We start from the raw sequence: 11,863 nt of genomic DNA, 5'->3' as shown, positions 1-11,863 counted from the left end.
ACCTGCTGCCTTGACGACCACGCCCACTCCACACCAATGACCTGCCGCCCTGACGACCACGCCCACTCCACACCAAACAAATGGAAAGAAGAAGAGATATCTGCAGAAAGCTTCCACCAGCTGTTGTATTTATCTTATCTGTAAATAACCAGAGAAACATGGCTGAAGATCAGAGGAACAGGTGTGGGGATTGGGAGAACTTTGACAGAACACATGAATCGCCTTCTGGAACCTCACGTTTGAAACAAATGATTAGAGGTCAACTATTATAAATCTTGTAAAAACTAATTTCTCTCTGATTGCAAATAGTGCAATGCAAGCATACAGCATTATCAAAGGTATTGTGATTTTCCTTAGTTAGTTAACAATTCATATTTGTAATCGACCCTCCTCGCTTCTCATTTCAAATACAATGCTTAATAATCGACATAAAAAACAAAAACATCTTACACATTCACCATGCGGCTATGTTTTTCTGTCTATTTACACACAGAAGCCACACGTGTGTGTGTGTGTGTGTGTGTGTGTGTGTGTGTGTGTGTGTGTGTGTGTGTGTGTGTGTGTGTGTGTGTGTGTGTGTGTGTGTGTGTGTGTGTGTCCAATGGGCAGAGGGGCCCCCATTATGCCCCTCTTGTTGGGGACATGGGGGACCTCTCCCGTTGAGTCTAATAATGGATGTGATAGCGCAATGTGCAACATTTGCTCAGTTCCTTCAGTAGGAACATGCCAACATGGTCGCTGTTTTCATTTGTATTACCTTCTCACTTCTTTAGTTTAGTAAATCGATTATAACAACAGTAGACTAGTCTTTAAGTCCATCTCTTCCTCTCTTTATGCACAGTATTTATTCTAAAGACACCCACGATTGAAGCTAAATATTTGATATTTATTTCCCTTAAGCTTTACTTATTGATACCAATCATTTGACGTATATTGTCGGTCAATGATGGCCTCCAATTAGCAGCAACAATTCTAAAGGGCAATGAGTAATTAGTCTTTTATCAAGTTACACAATATAGTATCGATCCTTTTGGGTCTAAGGGACGAACGATTGATAACACTAAGCTACACTTTCTGTTGTCAACAACAACAAACTCTCCTCTCCAAGAGCCCTGTTTCAGGTAGCTGGTTTTGAGGCAACCCCGAGTTTGTTCGCTCTGAGTTAGTGGAAACTCTGGGTTTTCCGTTTCAGGTAGCAGGTTCAGCGCAACCGAGAGTTAGTTGCTGCGGCAACATACGCCGTGGACCTAACCTGAGGGGTGTTCCACGAACGGAGGTTTAACAAACACTGAGTTAACGCTGAACTCTAGGTTGATTGACCCTGTGCCGACCAACCCAGAGTTTTCGGTTCCACAGCAGCGGTTATGCATTAGTTCAATCAACTCGGGGTTGGTTAACACAGGGTTGTGCGCGTCCACGCCAAACTTAAAAAGACGTGATGTATGGATCATGGAAACCCTGATCGATATGGCGAAACGGGCCGCTTATTTCAATGAAATGGAACTCCAGGTTCTCCTGGAGAGCTATGACGAGGAGAAGGACATTATCACAAGAAAAGGGAACGCTAAAACCTCTGGAACCCGGAGAACCAAAGCCTGGCAGCGGATCGCTGACCGCGTAAATGCGTTAGTTACACGTCAAAAGCATGATCCTTAATATTTGAGCCATGAATATATAAATATCCCAGTTAAGCATTCTTAAAGATCCTACCACATAACCCCTTTCTTCTAAAACAATATGTACTCCGATGCTTCCAAGCGGTCAGAAGATCAAGTATAAAAATGAAGTATAAAAAACATACAAACTGGTAAGCTTTTCCCACCATCATATTGGTATAAATTTAAATAAGCCATTTTTTTAAGCCAATCGTGAAAAGGCCGACCGTCGGCAGACTGGATCTGGCCCTCAAATTGTCTTGACCCCGGTGGAGGAGCTGTTAATAAACATAAATTCAGGGCGCCCTGGCATGGAGGGGGTAGGCCTACCTGGAGGTACCTACCACCTCAGAGAGTCATGGGCCATACCCCACACTGGTTGAATGTAGGTTTTTGTGTTTTCTTGTAGCCTATTTTAGATTTTTTTTGCCTTTGAAGTAACACATGCAAACCGTGTGCTTGCCACAGCGCATACTATTCCAAATGTTTCTTTTTTTGGTAACTGGGTAGAAAACCTAAAAGTGACAATTCATCAACTTCACAGATCAAGATGGATCAGTGCTTGTAATGAAGCTGCCGGCTACGATCGAACATTCTCCAGTGGATGCAAGTCCGTTAGGACTATTTTATTCTTTATGTTGTAAATGCCTCTCGGCATAGTAGGCTACTCAGACAATATTGCTCTTTGTATGATAGGAGGACGATACAAATCTTGGATGGGTCATCTCAAACGACTGTGATGTGCTCAGCATCTCCAGCATTATAGCCTAGATAAAACTACCATTTGAAAAAAACGGAGGGCTACGCAAATAGTCTGGAGTGAACTGAGGCCAGGTCCTCGATTGGTAGCGTTGGCTATGTAAGGCTATTTAAATATATTAAAGATTTGCGCGAGAATTTATATCTCTCCACTCCAGCAAAAAGTCATCCAATATGCCAAGATGTCGAGCCGTGGTCTTATCAATCGCTCCCGGTGGATTGCACGTATAATTTGCGCTCTGATATCGGCAGTTCTCTCATCAAAAGGGCATGCCATTGTGAACACATGAAATATGCGGTGAACGCCGGTTGAAATACCCAAAACCGGGTTATGTTTCAAACTTAAACTGCGCAAAACCTGGTCCGACCAGGTTTGATTCAGAGCATATGTTGCTATAGCAACTAACATACCGTGATCCTTTTGGAACGGAAAACCTAGGGTTACCGAAAACCCTGGGTTAACTTACCCGGTTATGTGATAAAACCGGCTTTGTGGAACACCCCACTGCTCGGGAGGTGGTTAGACCTACTCTGAGTTTGTTGGCTGAAGGCAGCTCTCCGACAGAAGGAAGTGTTAGAAATGGCATGTCCTTTTCTACGAGAGCCTGTGGACGTAGAGGCTGCGATCCTCAGAAGGAATCTCCGTGAGGAACGATTATTAAGACCCCGGTTGGATATACTTTATTTTCCTGATAATTTTCTTCACGAGCGCTATCGTTTTTCAGCGCAATCTATCATTTATTTAGACCACCTTCTCAGCCCCCATGTTAACTGTCAAACGCACCGGGGGCATGCTTCAAGTTTATTTATTTATTTTTTATCGCAATTAACGCATGTGCAGAATGATCCGCCCCGTGCATCCCACCCGCTCTGTACTACAGTCACTTCAACGTTGTGGCTTTCCCATGATCAGAGTAGCTGACCAACCACGGACCTATAACTGCTGCAAGTCAAGCATTTTAAGAATGCAAGGCAGAAAAGACCCTGCACTGCTTTTAACCAGATGCTGTTCTTCTCTACATGCACATGCTCAGCATAATCGTCTGCATTGTTCACTGAAGTAAAACCCTTTGAGTAAACTGTTCAACAAAATTTCCTGAAAGCACAAAAAAAAAGAAGTCATTTATATTGGGTATGTTTTTAGAGCAGGGAACAGTAGCCTATCCCAGTTTGCACCTCACCCACCTATAACTTATGTTCCAAAATGTGGATCTCCAAAGCATCCTTTTGCATCTTTTGAATTGTTACAATTGCATGGAGGTTGGTGAGGGCATCTGGTTCAAGTAGGGCGATGACGCCATCAGTAACTGGAAGAAGATGATTAGACAGTGCAATTATTACTTGAGCCAGAATATTGCCCCATCTAATTTGCAACGCGCTGGGTTGCGTGTACATATTTAATTATTTTGAATAACCAACCTCTTATACTGTAAAGGCACTTCTATCCTGGGGGGTGGGGGGATCAGAGGAGCTCCCCCCAGGGATGCCCTCAGCCACAGGACGCATACTCTGTTGGCTGAGGGCCATCTCCTCAGCCTCTGTGAGGGCTGCAGCGGTGGTGGACCCCCTCCAGTCTGCCGGGCCTCTGCATTTTTTCGATTTGCTAACATGGAGGAAAATGTTACCCTAATATTCAGTAAGCGCTATTTTGAAGACACATATATATTTATAATGCATTTTGCCTAGGTGTAGCGTTCTAATCTAAATCCTATTAAATATTGGCAGTGTTGGGGTGGCTGGGAAATGTAGGCCTACTACTTACATTTACTGCTTAAATATAGTATACAAATATATAATACATGTTGAACATAAGTGTTAAATTAGGTAGAGCAGGCAAAAGAGCACAATTGATTTGATTTCAATTAAACATTAGTTTACCTGTTTAAACTATATTTTTGTACTTCTTTTGCTGCCAAGTCCTCGTGGGGCAACTCGGGGTTGCGTAAATTGACACACACACACACACACACACACACACACACACACACACACACACACACACACACACACACACACACACACACACACACACACACACACACACACACACACACACACACACACACACACAATTTACATATTGAATAAGTGGAAGATATTAAACTTTCCTCTTATTTTATTTTATTTTACTAATTTATTTGACTCACGCATTGACTTGTTCAGCTATTTCCTGCCAAGCTCTCTCTCGCGCTCTCGCTGCCGCGGCGGTATTGCTTTTTTTTTTTTAAATGGGTAACTGCTCGGTATACACGTTCATTAGAATTTCCAATTCCGTGGGGGGAAAGTAAGTGGATCTACGCTTTTGGTCCATGTTTGATCATGTTATCAGAGATCCATTGATGATGGCTCTTCATAGTCAACAGGCACGCCCTCAACCCAGAGTGAACATACTCAGAGTTGATTAACCCAACCAGCTTGAAAAGCAACTCTGTGTTTTTGGTTTCAGAACAGGTGATCAGCGTTGGGTTAATCAACTCTGAGTATGTTCACTCTGGGTTGAGGGCGTGCCTGTTGACTATAAAGAGCCATCATCAATGGATCTCTGATAACATGATCAAACATGGACCAAAAGCGTAGATCCACTTACTTTCTCCCACGGAATTGGAAATTCTTATGAACGCGTATGCCGAGCAGTTACCCAGAGAGAGCTTGGCCTGAAATAGCTGAACAAGTCAATGCGTGAGTAAAATAAATTAGTAAAATAAAATAAAATAAGAGGAAAGTTTAATATCTTCCACTTATTCAATATGTAAATTGTGTGTATGCGTGTGTGTGTCAATTTACGCAACCCCGAGTTGCCCCAAGAGGACTTGGCAGCAAATGAAGATGAAGTACAAAAATATAGTTGAAACAGGTAAACTAATGTTGAATTGAAATCAAATCAATTGTGCTGTTTTGCCTGCTGTACCTAATTAACAGCTATATTCAACATGTGATGGGCCTAAATTTAAGCAGTAAATGTAAATAGTAGGCTACATTTCATATTTAATAGGATTTAGATATATTAGAAGGCTACACCTAGGCAAAATGCATTTTATCTATATATATATATATATATATATATATATATATATATATATATATATATATATATATATATATATATATATATATATATATATATATATATATATATATATATATATATATATATATATGTATGTGTGTGTCTTCAAAATAGCGCTTACTGAATATTAGGGTAACATTTTCCTCCATGTTAGCAAATCGAAAAAATGCAGAGGCCCGGCAGACTGGAGGGGGTCCACCTCTGCAGCCCTCACAGAGGCTGAGGAGATGGCCCTCAGCCAACAGAGTATGCGTCCTGTGGCTGAGGGCATCCCTGGGGGGAGCTCCTCTGATCCCCCCCACCCCCCAGGAAGGAAGTGCCTTTATAAGAGGTTGGTTATTCAAAATAATTAAATATGTACACGCAACCCAGCGCGTTGCAAATTAGATGGGGCAATATTCTGGCTCAAGTAATAATTGCACTGTCTAATCATCTTCTTCCAGTTACTGATGGCGTCATCGCCCTACTTGAACCAGATGCCCTCACCAACCTCCATGCAATTGTAACAATTCAAAAGATGCAAAAGGATGCTTTGGAGATCCAAATTTTGGAACATAAGTTATAGGTGGGTGAGGTGCAAACTGGGATAGGCTACTGTTCCCTGCTCTAAAAAGATACCCAATATAAATGACTTTTTTTTTTGTGCTTTCAGGAAATAAAAAAATCCTCATAATAAGTAGATTGTCTTTATTAGAACACGGGCTGTGGTGGGACAAGTTATTTTGTTGAACAGTTTACTCAAAGGGTTTTACTTCAGTGAACAATGCAGACGATTATGCTGAGCATGTGCGTGTAGAGAAGAACAGCATCTGGTTAAAAGCAGTAGCCTACCAGGGTCTTTTCTGCCTTGCATTCTTAAAATGAGTTTCTTGACTTGCAGCAGTTATAGGTCCGTGGTTAGTCAGCTACTCTGATCATGGGAAAGCCACAACGTTGAAGTGACTGTAGTACAGAGCGGGTGGGATGCACGGGGCGGATCATTCTGCACATGCGTTAATTGCGATAAAAAATAAAAAAATAAACTTAAAGCATGAATGCCCCCGGTGCGTTTGACAGTTAACATGGGGGCTGAGAAGGTGGTCTAAATAAATGATAGATTGCGCTGAAAAACGATAGCGCTCGTTAAGAAAATCCTCATCCTCATCCTCATCCGTTTATCCGGGGTCGGGTCGCGGGGGGAGCAGCTCAAGCAGGGGGCCCCAGACTTCCCTTTCCCGGGCCACATTGACCAGCTCTGACGGGGGGATCCCGAGGCGTTCCCAGGCCAGTGTTGAGATATAATCTCTCCACCTAGTCCTGGGTCTTCCCCGAGGTCTCCTCCCCACTGGACGTGCCTGAAACACCTCCCAAGGAAGGCGCCCAGTGGGCATCCTTACCAGATGCCCGAACCACCTAAGCTGACTCCTTTCAGCTGACGCCGCTTCCCAGTGTGAAGCGGCTGGGATGAGGATCAGCACCGCTAAATCTGAGGCCATGACTCTTAGCAGGAAACCGGTGGATTGCTTACTCCGGGTAGGAAATGAGTCCTTAGCCCAAGTGAAGGAGTTCAAGTTAAGAAAATTATCAGGAAAATAAAGTATATCCAACCGGGGTCTTAATAATCGTTCCTCACGGAGATTCCTTCTGAGGATCGCAGCCTCTACGTCCACAGGCTCTCGCCTTCAGCCTTATAGACAACAAACTCAGAGTAGGTCTAACCACCTCCCGAGCAGGTTAGGTCCACGGCGTATGTTGCCGCAGCAACTAACTCTCGGTTGCGCTGAACCTGCTACCTGAAACGGAAAACCCAGAGTTTACTCAGAGCGAACAAACTCGGGGTTGCCTCAAAACCAGCTACCTGAGGGGTTTTCCACGAACGGAGGTTTAACAAACACTGAGTTAACGCTGAACTCTAGGTTGATTGACCCTGTGCCGACCAACCCAGAGTTTTCGGTTCCACAGCAGCGGTTATGCATTAGTTCAATCAACTCGGGGTTGGAACATACGATGGCTCATTGCATTCACTCAATAATAAAAATTTCACCAGGTTATCTCATAATTACGAGATAATTATCTCATAATTACGAGATAATTATCTCATAATTACGAGATAATTATCTCATAATTACGAGATAATTATCTCATAATTACGAGATAATTATCTCATAATTATGAGATAATTATCTCGTAATTATGAGATAATTATCTCATAATTATGAGATACCCTAACTGGTGTTCTGACCATCAGTAGTGTTGCCAGATTGGGCGGTTTCCCACCCAATTGAGCTGCTTAGGATGGCCGTCTGCGGGTAAAAATGGGTAAAAAGGGTATTTGGGTGGGTTTTTCTGCAGATTTCTGGCCATAGAAAGCAATAGAATTTAGTTATAATTGGGCGGGATTGGGTGCTTCCAGGTGGATTTTGAGCATTTTTGGGCTGGACATCATCAGTCTCACCTGGCAACCGTGCAGTTGCACTAGTCCCAGGCTTGCTGAGGGTTGCTTTCGTGATATAGATGTACGTGCGTATATCACGCAGCTAAAATGTTGCCTCGACCATTTTGTGTCAAAAATTGTCCTACGCGCAGCTACGCGCCTGTGGCAGCGCTGGATTTAGGAGTCCCAGGAAGGAAACCCAAACGCCGCCGTGTTTGGGTGCATGATAGAGCTTGGATCGGGTTAGATTAAATAATCTCGGATATAAATAACAATAATCGGGTTAAATAACTTCACATGGTGTGTCTGGTGTGTTTCCAGCATTCGTAGTGTTGATCAGCAGAGAAATAGTCCGCCAAGACGTTGAGGTTGCTTAGCAACCAGAGACTCTGTCCATGCAAGTGAACGGAGCGTTCACTCTTCGTCATAACTATCAAACCAAACATCCTTCACATTCACCGAGCGAATATTATGAAAGTAAAATGCACATTTCTCGCTAAAAATGTTTCCATAAACGCATTTAATGGCGTAACTATGTTACTATTTCCAACCAGAATAAAGAAAGATGTCGGCCGTATGCTTCTGTGCAAGCGTTACTACTCTCTACTATCTCATAATTACGAGATAGTATCTCATAATTACGAGATAATTATCTCATAATTACGAGATAATTATCTCATAATTATGAGATAATCTGGTGAAATTTTTATTATTGAGTGAATGCAATGAGCCATCGTAGGAACACAGGGTTGTGCGCGTCCACGCCAAACTTTAAAAGACGTGATGTATGGATCATGGAAACCCTGATCGATATGGCGAAACGGGCCGCTTACTTCAATGAAATGGAACTCCAGGTTCTCCTTGAGAGCTATGACGAGGAGAAGGACATTATCACAAGAAAAGGGAACGCTAAAACCTCTGGAACCCGGAGAACCAAAGCCTGGCAGCGGATCGCTGACCGCGTAAATGCGTTAGTTACACGTCAAAAGCATGATCCTTAATATTTGAGCCATGAATATATAAATATCCCAGTTAAGCATTCTTAAAGATCCTACCACATAACCCCTTTCTTCTAAAACAATATGTACTCCGATTGCTTCCAAGCGGTCAGAGGATCAAGTATAAAAATGAAGTATAAAAAACATACAAACTGGTAAGCTTTTCCCACCATCGTATTGGTATAAATTTAAATAAGCCATTTTTTTAAGCCAATCGTGAAAAGGCCGACAGTCGGCAGACTGGATCTGGCCCTCAAATTGTCTTGACCCCGGTGGAGGAGCTGTTAATAAACATAAATTCAGGGCGCCCTGGCATGGAGGGGGTAGGCCTACCTGGAGGTACCTACCACCTCAGAGAGTCATGGGCCATACCCCACACTGGTTGAATGTAGGTTTCTGTGTTTTCTTGTATTTTAGATTTTTTTTGCCTTCGAAGTAACACATGCAAACCGTGTGCTTGCCACAGCGCATACTATTCCAAATGTTTATTTTTTTGGTAACTGGGTAGAAAACCTAAAAGTGACAATTCATCAACTTCAACGATCAACATGGATCCGTGCTTGTAATGAAGCCGCCGGCTACGATCGAACATTCTCCAGTGGATGCAAGTCCGTTAGGACTATTTTATACTTTATGTTGTAAATGCCTCTCGGCATAGTACTCAGACAATATTGCTCTTTGTATGATAGGAGGCCGATACAAATCTTGGATGGGTCATCTGAAACGACTGTGATGTGCTCAGCATCTCCAGCATTATAGCCTATAGATAAAACTACCATTTGAAAAAAACGGAGGGCTACGCAAATAGTCTGGAGTGAACTGAGGCCAGGTCCTCGATTGGTAGTGTTGGCTATGTAGGGCTATTTAAATATATTAAAGATTTGCGCGAGAATCTATATCTCTCCACTCCAGCAAAAAGTCATCCAATATGCCAAGATGTCGAGCCGTGGTCTTATCAATCGCTCCCGGTGGATTGCACCATAGGCGTCGATTACGCCGGGGACGCCGGGGACGCGTCCCCACCAGTTTTCGTAAAGACTAATTTTGTCCCCGCCAGAAAAAAAAAAAAAAATGAAAAAATGAAAAAAAAAAAATATATATATTGTTTTTTAAAAATGAATGTTTAAAGCGCTAGACAGATGCGAACCAATCCACAAAAAATCGATCTGCATACGGCACACAGCCGTCAACAATTTGCAACAATTATAACATTTGGATGAGTAGTTCTAGAATGGGGGAGGGGTGGGTGCAACGGTGGGCGGCTCCTTCTCTGTGTAATCTGAACCTGACTGCTTGCTGCGCACTTCCATGGACAATCTGCTGCGGTTGCAGCCTCATGCATTTGAGGAAAGGAGGTCCGGAGGAGGTAACGTAACGTATCTATATTTATTCATGATGATGACAATCTGTACAAACTCCTTTGTCGTAGTTTGACCGAGGGCAGCGAACGATTTATCTTGATAGTTTCTAAGTTCTATCATTGACGTTGAAGCTATAGCCAACATTAGCTTCACTAAGTTCTGATTGACTTAGTTCCTCTCCCTGATCAAATGTAAACAAATACAGAAGATTGATAACTTAATTGATTTAGCTCTGTCTTATTTATTTATTTTAAAATGCAGTGTTTTCTCCTTTTAGGAACTTGTTTCTGCCAACTCACCTCTTCATTGCCATCTACCAGTTCCTGCCTTTCATTAAGCTCTGATGTTCCTTATAAATAAATAAAAATGTGTTAACTCAATTGATTATGCCCTCTATTTTATGAGATGTATGTGGTGTGCAAACAAAAGTCTTGTAACCTTTATTGTAATGATTTGACCACTATGACGGTATGTTGGTTGTGGTATATGTTATCAATATTGTAATTGGTTTTTGACAAAATATTGGTTTGGATTGTGCGGTTGCCTGGTACCATGGTTGTTACGTGGTACAAATAATATGGATGATTTACGACCATCTAGTGGGGAGTCTGAAAACTGCTAACGAAACGTCATTGAAGTGAAAATAAAATAAATCATTCGTACTGTTGTAAATTCAAAATGAATTTAAATAGGAAAGCTAAACGTTGAAGCACATAGGGCAAAACACTCCAGTAGCACTAGGCATGCTAGCCAACAGTGTGTCGCGCTGGTAGAGGCTAGCTAGCTAAAAAAATCTCAAGAATTACAATATATTTCTAGAATAAATATTAATTTAGCTGAGCTCATAAGACACTAGCACACTTACTGTGCATGTCAGCTTCAATTGCTTGGCTTTAAAAAAATCTCTGATGTCCTGTCCACTCCTTTTTACGGAAGAGGATTAGGGCCACACATGTAAAAAAAAATTAAGTTCTGACTTTAATCTCAGAATTCTGAGAATAAAGTCAGAATTCTGACATTAATCTCAGAATTCCGAGAAAAAAAGTCAGAATTCTGACTTTAATCTCAGAATTCTGACTTTTTTCTCAGAATTCTGAGATTAAAGTCAGAATTCTGACATTAATCTCAGAATTCTGAGAAAAAAGTCAGAATTCTGACATTAATCTCAGAATTCTGAGAAAAAAGTCAGAATTCTGACTTTAAAGTCAGAACTACGGGTATCTGTAAGGACCAACCTCCGTGGGAGAGAAACTTTGCTTTATGCAGTAGGAGGAAACCTATGGAAAGACAAGAAGGCCACAATCCGGCCCTAGAATGGCGCGGTAAAAGTGCAAAACCTGTGCGGTTTGGCAAGAATTCCGTACGGTTTTGAATGACTAATAGCCGCGGCTATTAGTCATTCACTCCGGCTATTAGTTATTAACTCCGGCTATTAGTTATTCACTCCGGCTATTAGGTATGCAGAACGAGCCCTCCCTCTTCTTTGCTTGACCACTAAGTTTGAAGGCTGTCTAACCAATCAGTGAAGAGAAATACCAGACTAAAGTAACGCATTGTCGAGACTAGAGCTGCAGTGCCTCCATGTTTCGCCGTAACATAAAGCTGTGTTG

The 11,863-nt window shown here is 42.1% G+C and overlaps 1 long non-coding RNA gene across 1 annotated transcript; it reads left to right on the top strand.

The window, feature by feature from the left end:
- Window positions 1–10,018: 10,018 nt before the first annotated feature.
- Window positions 10,019–10,633, top strand: LOC115552505 (uncharacterized). The gene is made up of 2 exons (XR_003978328.1): window positions 10,019–10,258; window positions 10,531–10,633. It is a non-coding gene; the product is annotated as an uncharacterized LOC115552505 (long non-coding RNA).
- Window positions 10,634–11,863: the final 1,230 nt, after the last annotated feature.

The sequence above is a fragment of the Gadus morhua genome, chromosome 10, assembly GCF_902167405.1.
Source record: "Gadus morhua chromosome 10, gadMor3.0, whole genome shotgun sequence".
Classification (NCBI taxonomy): domain Eukaryota; kingdom Metazoa; phylum Chordata; class Actinopteri; order Gadiformes; family Gadidae; genus Gadus; species Gadus morhua.
The sequence above is the reverse complement of the archived record's forward strand: the minus strand, read 5'-3'. Positions and strand labels throughout refer to the sequence as shown.